At 34.7% G+C, this 9822-nt stretch overlaps 1 pseudogene; it reads right to left on the reverse strand.

Moving 5' to 3' along the window:
• Nucleotides 1-4158: 4158 nt before the first annotated feature.
• LOC132063651 (pentatricopeptide repeat-containing protein At5g18950-like) lies at nucleotides 4159-6020 on the reverse strand (annotated as a pseudogene).
• Between the last annotated feature and the right edge of the window lie 3802 nt (nucleotides 6021-9822).

Consider the following 9822-nt stretch of genomic DNA (forward strand, 5'->3'; position numbering starts at 1 on the left):
CTCGAGGTATTAGGGAGCAAAACTTAAAGACCACCAATTTAAAGGACAAAAATTAAAGACCACCCCAAATGAAGGACAATCCACAATTATTATTTTTTGCGGTGGGGTTCGAACCCAAAACCTCGGGTATTAGGCAAAGGGCAAACCTTAAAGACCACCAATTTAAACTCGACTCATCATCGAGAGAGGAAATGGAGATACGAAAGAGAAATGATGACAAGAAGTTGAGGGATGATAAAAGTTTGTGCGGTGCAAAAAAAAAGATAGAAGCAACATTCAACAATTCTGATTACGATGATGATGATGATGATAATCCCTATCAAGGCCTTGATTTTGGAATATGCACAAACATCAAGGCCAGGCCGATCAATTGCGCGAAGTCGCTTTCTGAGGAAGAAGAAGAAGAGTTGAAGGAAAGTAAAGTGGAAAATGATGATGCTGATCTAAAGTAGACAAGAATTAGAATTGATATTGAGATTAAGAACATTCATTTTCGCATAAATTTTGCTCTAGAACCCTTAGGTAAAAGAGCAAGAAGGGATAGCAGATTTACGCATTCATTGCTTAATGTTGACAAGTTCAAGCATAATGAGAACATTGTTTTTTTCTCACGATGAGATCCGTCAACTATTTTATTTTAATGATCTTTTTATAACCCGTTTAATCCCTCCATGTTCCAAATTAATAAATAGCAAGAAGGATATCCAAAAATCCGGGAAATAGCTTATTGCTTTAGAATGTTAAGAGTAGTACTACAATTATAGCGATATGCGGGGTAATACTAAAACTAGCAGCGGGCTATACATGCGTAACACCTCAAGTCCTATAATCCATATTCACTATTTCCTTCTCCTTTCACTTCTTTTTAACCTGACTAATAATACCAATTTCCAAATCAATAATTCAATCAAACACTCATTGCATGAAAACAGAATTACAAAAAGTTTCAGTTACCAGTATCTAGTGGAGTTAGAATGATTAGTTCCTAAATGCACCGAAGGAAAGAAGACAACCAAAAAGTATAGTAAGGACTGTTACACGAACATCAAAGAGAAGGAGTGATGATGCTATAGAAATTGCAGCAATTGGAAATGTGGAAACAGTACAAAGCCTAGAAAAAAAAAAAAAAAAGATAGACTCACTCGTACGGTCGTATGGAAGACAAAAACTAGATCTTTTGTTGTTAACTCTTACTACAAAGAGTTTTGATCTCTTCTACGGCTGAAGTAGGAACATGGCAATGGAGACATATATGGAGGAAAACGGCACCATACAAGGTGGCATATTTCTGTTGGATTTTGGTCCATGAAAAGTTCGCCCTTAGCAGATAGTTTATTAGTAACTCAACTAATTGCTATTGGCTTAACTACATCAATTGCCCGGCAAATCATAACTAGCTTGACATAAGCGGCTGGTTACTTTACTACGTGAAGTACATTATATTTATTACATAACTCTCACGTTGTGATATTTGGTTAGCAATTGTGATATCCATATTGGAACCAAGATCATCATCGTAGGTTGAGTTTTAGAGTTCAAACCGAGCAAACTTCTTCAAAGATAACGATACCTCTCTTATTCCGTAACCGGTCTCATCAACTTGCCACTATATGTGAGGTACTTTACTACGTAACTCCCGTGTCGTGATATGTGGTTGTCAAGAACGGGTCAACAATTGATGAGGGAACTTAAAGAACTTCATTAAATAAAGGTATAAAGTTGATCCTTTATCGGGAAATTTATTGGCTAATAGAGATTAAGGACCGCAGGGAGTAAAGTCGGGAGGATCATTTGACCTCGGTTTGGGAGAGAGGCGGATAGCATGAACCATAAATTTAGAAACACGGAAATCCAAAACATTTGTCTTGCCTCACTGTTCTATTTCTATATATATATAAGTGTCATCTTCTTAGACTTGGCCAATATTGACTAAATTCTCTGTACAGAAACACTTTTGGCGAGAAGTCTGCAAAATATTTTTGTCCGAGGAGGACCTCATTTTTCTTGGGTTGCAAGCATAAGCCATCAAGATATTCCCGTAGCCAGCAAAACATGGAAACCTAGTGATCCTCGTAGCCGATTAAAAATAGACTTTTTCTAGAAAGCCATCTCAAATTACCTTACTTTCAACTTTACGTGGAGTTGCATTAAAAGCGGTACATCGGGATGCTCTCATCATAACGCAACCGCACCGCTACCTATCTACGCTAAATTAGCCACAACAAGAGAAAGAGTTCATCTTGTTTATAACAAACATGCAATTTGTTTGTTGCTTGTCTTCCTTCTACTTTTTTTGTTGAAATTTACGAGTTCGGGAGGAACATAATCGAGAAGCCTCTACAGATGGTTGCTCAATTTAAGACAGAATTTAAAGCATAAATGGCCAACAAATTAGTCATATTTCTCCCATAAGCAACTATTTTCATCATCATCCATTGCGCTTCTCTATGGAAAAGTAGTCGCATTATCGAAGATGTAATTTATTATACCTTTTGGAATCATGTAGAACAAAAGCTGACTTCTACCTGAGGAAGCACATTAGGAGGTGAACGAGGGGACTTCGTTATTCTTCAGACTTCATCAATATGTCTCACTAGAATCTTTCTTCCAGGATCCTAGGCACCTGAATATGTTAGAGCCAAGGGCATCTTAAAGACCAACACAAGATGCGCAATCAACTATGATACATTTAAAGGAAAAACCATAGCCAAGAAGTGAACCCATACTAATTGCGCACAACTTCACTTTCCACCTTACACTCTCAAATTCAATTAGGACGCATGTGCAAGTGTGGTCTAATGAAATTTTTCTTATCCTTTGTTAAAAGACTAGTAAAGGCAGTTTCCTACATACCCGACAAGAGAAGAAATAATGATGCAATTGAAAGTGCCTCTCAATTAAAACAGTCAATAGTGGGACATCAAATTTAAAAAAGGTGCAATGATTGGAAAATGGAGGAGCGATACAATTCCGTTTCAATTGTGGAAACAACACCGATCTGAAGACAACGGACTTACTAGTATGAGCCGCAAACAACCGGATCTTTCACCGTTAACTCTTCATCGCAAAAGTTTGATCTCTTCATGGCTAAAATAGGAACCTAGTCACGGAGACAAATATGGAGAAACAAAGCACCGGACCGCGAAGCCGCCCCTTGCCCAAGATAATTTACGAGAGAAGAGGGATGACTACATGTCATTTGTCCGAATACGAGAGATTGTAAATCATCTCTTCGTACCCGTCCCGTAATAGCACATCTATAGCGGCTATTCACGATTATATTCAATGTTAAATGGGTAATTCCAAGAACAAAGACTAGAATTAATGCAATGCGGCAATACAAAGTCCTAAACCAAGGGACAAAGAAGATGCGGGACACAATCCTCGTTCCCGCATATCTTGGTTTGTGTGGTAAGAAAGGAACCGGAGCATTTTTTAAAGCAAATATGGTTACATCTTTAGGTTAAAAAATAGATGTATTTCCCTTTGGCTTTTGGCGTAAAATGGCAAATCTGAAAGATGTAGAAAGCACGCTGAATTTTGTCCCATTGACTTTTTGTCTCTTTCTTTTAAGGAAAGAAAATTCTAAATTAGGATACAAACCAAACAAAGCGAAGTACACACAAAATCAGTCATACATTTTGCTCCAAAATAGATATTTCCTCCAATGAAGTACCATTAATCATGAAAGTTGAATATTGCAAGAAAGTAGAATTCAAGTTCTGACCACATTGGAAACACACATCAAAATAGTTCATATTACAATAGCTAATTTGAAGGAAGTGATTGGTGTCTCTCCTAGCCGTAAAGGCAGATTCTCTAAGGAATAGTGTCAGTGCGTCGATCATCAAATTAATGTAAGTTGTAAAAGGAGTACAGTGTGGGATGTGTAGTAGTGCATGACACGAATTTGAGCCCTGTCAATAACTGAAACTTGTTGGTGTTTAAGTGGGAGTAAGGTTGGGGGGGGGGGGGACCCTAACTCCGTGTTCGGAATATAGTGTTACCGGAGCTAGGCCGGCCCCTAACCCGGGGGAATTTCTCAAAAAAAAAAAGAAAAGAATTGACCAAGAAGCTTCGACCTACCATCACATATCAATAAGACAAACAAAATACAACATAAAGTATAACATAAAATGAGGAAGTTGCATGATCAAGCCGTATGAAGCAAAAAAAATTCTTCTCTTCCCATTTGGCCTTAGACAAGATAAAGGTGTAGCTATCTTTGTAAGACATCAACCATCTTGAATTGCTGGACTTATTTCCCATTTGTATCTCTGATATGGTGGGAACTATCTTTGCAAAGTTTATTTACTAGAGAACGGAAAATACTTCCTCTGGCAACATGACCTAACCTAAGCATGTAATCTAAAATGGATAAAGAGTTATCCAACTTATCTGCTTGAGAAAGATGATAAATCGTTTTTCTCAAAAGTTTGTCTCCTTTGTTTGAGCCTTCTCTTCATCATCTTTGCTCAACCAATTGACCCCTCTTTTACATGTCCACATGATCAATCCAAGTATTATAGAATCATGAGTCGATCTTTGCCGGTTTGACACCTCTATCCTGCATATCTTTCCACAATGATTTTGCTTCCAAAACCTGGCCGACCCGACAAAGTTTCTCAATTAACCTTTGTATAAGAAGCAGGTGATGGTTACAACCCCCTGCTTTAATTGTTCACATAAAAGCGAAGACCTTGACTATCTTCCCATCCTTGTAAAAACCCCGAATAAGAGAATTGTATGTGACTACATCATGCGCAACACCTTTCTCACCATTTCATTGAACAAGTTGTGAGCTTCTTCACTCTTCCTTAAAGACATGAGCCCATAAATGTGTTATATGTCACCGTGGTCTTTCCATATCCTTTATCACACATTTGCTTTTAAAGACTTTCGGCTTCTCTTAGATGGTTAGTTGTTAGATACCCATGGATGAGTGTGTTATATGTGTACTCGTTGGGATTGAATCCCTTTTGAATCATTTCAAACCACAATTTTCGAGCATCTCCGAGGTAATTTCATTTTACAAAGACCATTAAACATTGTTGTATACATAACCATATCAGAGCATAACCTCTATTCTTTAAATCATTAAATATCCGAAAAGCTTCACGCCTTTTTCTCGTTTCGCATAGTCCCTGAATAACATCTTTGATAAATGAATATATCGATAAACCGATTAGTTGCAATCATTGAATGGAGAAGAGATGACAGTCTAAAGTAATTTCTATTCTTGCATGATTCGTAAATCAATTTATGCCTAGCTTCCAAGACCTGTCGAAGAAGTTAATGACCTTTTGGAACATTGTTCTCCATACAAAATGCTTGAATCAAGTGCCCAATCGTATCTACATACCTTTAACACCGGTTACATCGTATCCTCATACAATTTCCGTACCATGTCGGTTCTTCCATTTCGGATAGAATTTGAAAATTTTGAATTCCAAATTTTCAACGATGGACGAGTGGCCAACACCTCTCAATTCATAAACACATCAACGGCATCTCAATCAATCCATTTTCACAAAGACGCTCAATGTAGGCCTCCAATCAACTAGGTTGAGGCACAAAATTCATATTTTATTGAAAAGATTTAGCTACACTGGCGGCTTTGGCTTGTACAATCCCACTAAATATTACTTCATCAGAGAACTGATCCCTCGAAAAGTCATTTTGAGAACTAAGCCAATAATAAAACCGAAGTGAGAGCATAACATTCTTTTCGCCTTCAAAACCTCGGTATAGAATCTTGGATCGATAACTTAACGTTGGGAAAATCGGATGACAATGATTGTTCCCATACGGTCGTGGGATGACTTTGCAAACATCTTTAGCTATCTCGGAAAGCTCGGTTGCTCGCTTTGATGATTCCCCGAACTTGATTGATCTTGGTTTTACACGGCAACTTCACCTTCAACCCCACTACTAGTTCCGGCAATGCTAAGGTTACGGATTGGGAAGTTAATGTTTTGGTGAGTGCACGAGGCTTGTGACAAAAAATGAGGTCTAGCCATTCAAATCTGCAGTTGTTTAATAAAATTGAAATGGGTATCCACTATCCAGAAATGTCAATCAAATATTCAGCTAAATTACATGAATTGACATGGAATGCCTCTTTATATGCACCCTATAAGAATGTACAAATAGCAATATGAGATACAAATGCAAAAAAGAATTTCAAATGAGCAAATTCTTCAATAAAATTCAGATGGGTATCCTGATGTACCAATCAAACATTCAGCTGGAATACATGAATTTAGCTGGAATGCCTCTTCATATGCACATTTAAGGACATAAAAATAGCAATATGAGATATAAATGCAATAAAGAATTTCAAATAAAATTCAAATGGGCACCAAAAATTCCAATCTTTTTTAGCTAAACACATGAATGCAAGAAAGCATCTCAAATCTGGAGATTCCTCATTAAAATACAAATGGGTGTCCAAGAATGCCAACAAATTTCAGTTAAATACATGAATTTACAAACCTCTTCATTAAAACACATAGAAACATGTATGACTCGCAATGTGAGATATAAATGCAAAGAAAGAATTATAAAATCTGCTGTCTTCAATAAAATTCAAAAAGAGTATCCATAAATGCACAAAAAAACGGCTTGAATACATGAAAGGCCTCTTCTTTTACACATTTATGAATAGCAATATGAGATATAGCGCAAGAAAGAATACGAGGAAAATTACCTTTGTGTAGCCTTAGAAGAAGGAAAGCTAGTGTATTGATCCTTACACACGCATATACGAAACTCTTTATAATTTCTTGTATCGGACCCAAAGTATAGACAAGACAAGAGAATCCGATATGTCGGCGATATAATGGAACTTTGAAAGAAGAATGCTTTAAGGCTTAGAAAATGATTTTTAAAAAAAAAAATAGGACGAATGTTGCTTTGATTGGTGAGAATGGAAGGGTGGTATTGTGAAATTTTTGCACAGTGTGAAGCTACAAGTACGAGGTAGAAAGACACGGATTCATGGGCATTGTGAGATAACCGTATCTATTGGGCCTAAAAAACACTCTTTAATTGGGCATCATTGGGCCTTTATAGAATCCTATTTTCAAGTTTTAGCACGGAGGGTTCCCGCATGTGGTTAGTCTTTAAATATTGTCTTCATCTTTTTACTTGAAAAAAATTCCAATGGGCGGTCTTTAATTTTTGGCTTTCGGTTATAAAACTTAGGTCTAGTGGGGCATAAGTTTTTTAAGGACGAAAGTCATGCGGAGCATAATTTATGGAATATTTGATGCGAAAATATAAATTTATGGCCCACAAAAAAAATTACTCCATCCGTTTCAATTACCTTTTTTTTTTTTTTTTGCGCGGATTGTCCTTCATTTGGGGTGGTCTTTAATTTTGGTCCTTCAAATTAGTTGTCTTTAAGTTTTGCCCCCTCAAATTGGTGGTATTTAATTTTTACCCTCTGCCTTAAGACAAAATTTGCATGAATAGTTTTGCAAATTCTATCCATGCAAATTTTGCCTTAAGGCCCAAGTTTTGCCTTAAAGGCAGAATTTGCAAAGACAAAGTACAAAAATTAAAGCCCACCCCAGTGAAGGACAATCCTGCAAATTGCCCGTTTCTATTTGTTTGTCTGGTTTTGACTTGATACGAAATTTAAGAAAATAAACAAGACTTTCGAATCTTGTGGTCTTAAATTAAAGATATGTAAAATGTACAAAAATGTTTTTAATTTTGTGGTCTTGAACATATTATATGGAAAGTTGAAATTAAAGAGTTGCAAAAAAAAAAAAAAAAAAAAAAGGAAAATTATTTTGTAGACTAAAAAGAAAAGTAAGATAAACAAATTGAAACGGAGAGAGTATTTATTTTTTTGGCCACATATATTATTTAATTTTAAAATTATTTTGATTGGTATATATATATATATACTAGCAATACATGCCCGTGCGATGCACGGGCCGAACATGTCTATTCACTTTAATTAATCAGTCTTTAAGGTTTGTATTTTGAAAATAACTTTTAAAAACATTCTAATTGTTATTATATATACAAAATGTATTTTATGTACCATCACTTTAGTTGTAATTAAAAGTCTTTGAGATGGAAAGAGTCGAATTTTTTAATCATTATCATGATAATGAAAGTTGTTCATTGATGTAAAAGAAAATTAGTAAGAATATGAGGGAAAATTAATATTTTGACTCTAAATTTTTTCTTTTAAATTCTTTAATATTTTATATGTATACGACGAGTTGATATCCATTTCAATTAAGTAACTATTCGGATCCAAATATAAAAACCATTTTGTTGTATATATTGGATTAAAATATTTTTATTAAATTAATTAAAAAATATATTATAATTTTTTATATTAATTGTTACAAAGAAATCAAAATTAGAAAGATATATGTTATATCATTAATCACCAAATTTTAATTAAAATGAAAATATAAAGTAATACATTTTATAAATGTAAAGAAACAATAATCGAGAGATTACAAAGGAGAGTAAATGAGTAAAGTATTGACAATGAAGGAAAACGGGGATAAATGTCACTTCCTCCCTTTACTTTTACTTATCGATGTTAACATATCAAGGAAAAAAAATTCTTCTTCTTATTTTACTCTTCACATTAATTATTCATTTTCAAATCATTTTCTGAGGCTATTGAGACTATATACCAATAAATATGGATATTATGATAAAATACATACTTGATTTTTTTAATTTTCAAAGAACGTGAAAAGTCAAAAGTAAACAAGTTATGTGTAGGAGCATTAAAATAACTTTTGGTGCAAATGTGCATAGCTATTGTTCGTCCTCTCTTCACGTTTAAAGTATTGACAAAGAAGGAAAACGGGGATAATAGAAATAGAAAAGAAGATAAATATAGAATAGAAAAATAGATATATATTTTTAATAATGTGGCCAAGTAATATGGACGAAGGGAGTACTTCATTTTTATTAATTCTTAAAGAACGTGAAAAGTCAAGTATAGTAATGTGGCCAAGTAATATGGGACGGAAGGAGTACTTTATTTATTAATTCTTAAATAACGTGAAAAGTCAAAATGAACAAGTAAAAGTGCACGGAGGAAATAAATATGTGTCGGAGAATTAAAATAGAAGTGCACACGTGTATACATGAGAAGAGAATAAATATTCAGTACTATGGCATATATCCACGTGGGATTTATTAATTCTCAAAGAATGTGAAAAGTCAAAAGTGAACAAATTAAAGTGCATGGAGGAAATAAATTTGTGTAGGAGAATTAAAATTGAGTCGCATATGTCTATACATGAGAAGAAAATAAATATTCAGTTAGAACACGAAAAGTCAAAAGTGAACAAGTAAAAGTGCACGGAGGAAATAAATGTGTCGGAGAATTAAATTTAAAGTGCATACGTCTATACATGAGGAGGGAATAAATATTGAGTACTATGACACATGTCTACATGGGATATAAAAATAGTTGGATAAAGTATACAAATTATATAGCTCATGGTACAGGAATTTAATGCGGGTACAATTCGTAAAGCAGCGGGTACAAGGAGGGACGGATGTGTTCGCCCCTCCATGACACTTATTATTTTTCAGTACTATGACATATATTCACGTGGGATTTATTAATTCTCAAAGAATGTGAAAAGTCAAAAGTGAACAAATTAAAGTGCATAGAGGAAATAAATTTGTGTAGGAGAATTAAAATTGAACTGCATATGTCTATACATGAGAAGAGAATAAATATTCAGGTAGAACACGAAAAGTCAAAAGTGATCAAATAAAAGTACATGGAGGAAATAAATGTGTCGGAGAATTAAATTTAAAGTATAT

This window comes from Lycium ferocissimum, chromosome 7 (assembly GCF_029784015.1).
Source record: "Lycium ferocissimum isolate CSIRO_LF1 chromosome 7, AGI_CSIRO_Lferr_CH_V1, whole genome shotgun sequence".
Classification (NCBI taxonomy): Eukaryota; Viridiplantae; Streptophyta; class Magnoliopsida; order Solanales; family Solanaceae; genus Lycium; species Lycium ferocissimum.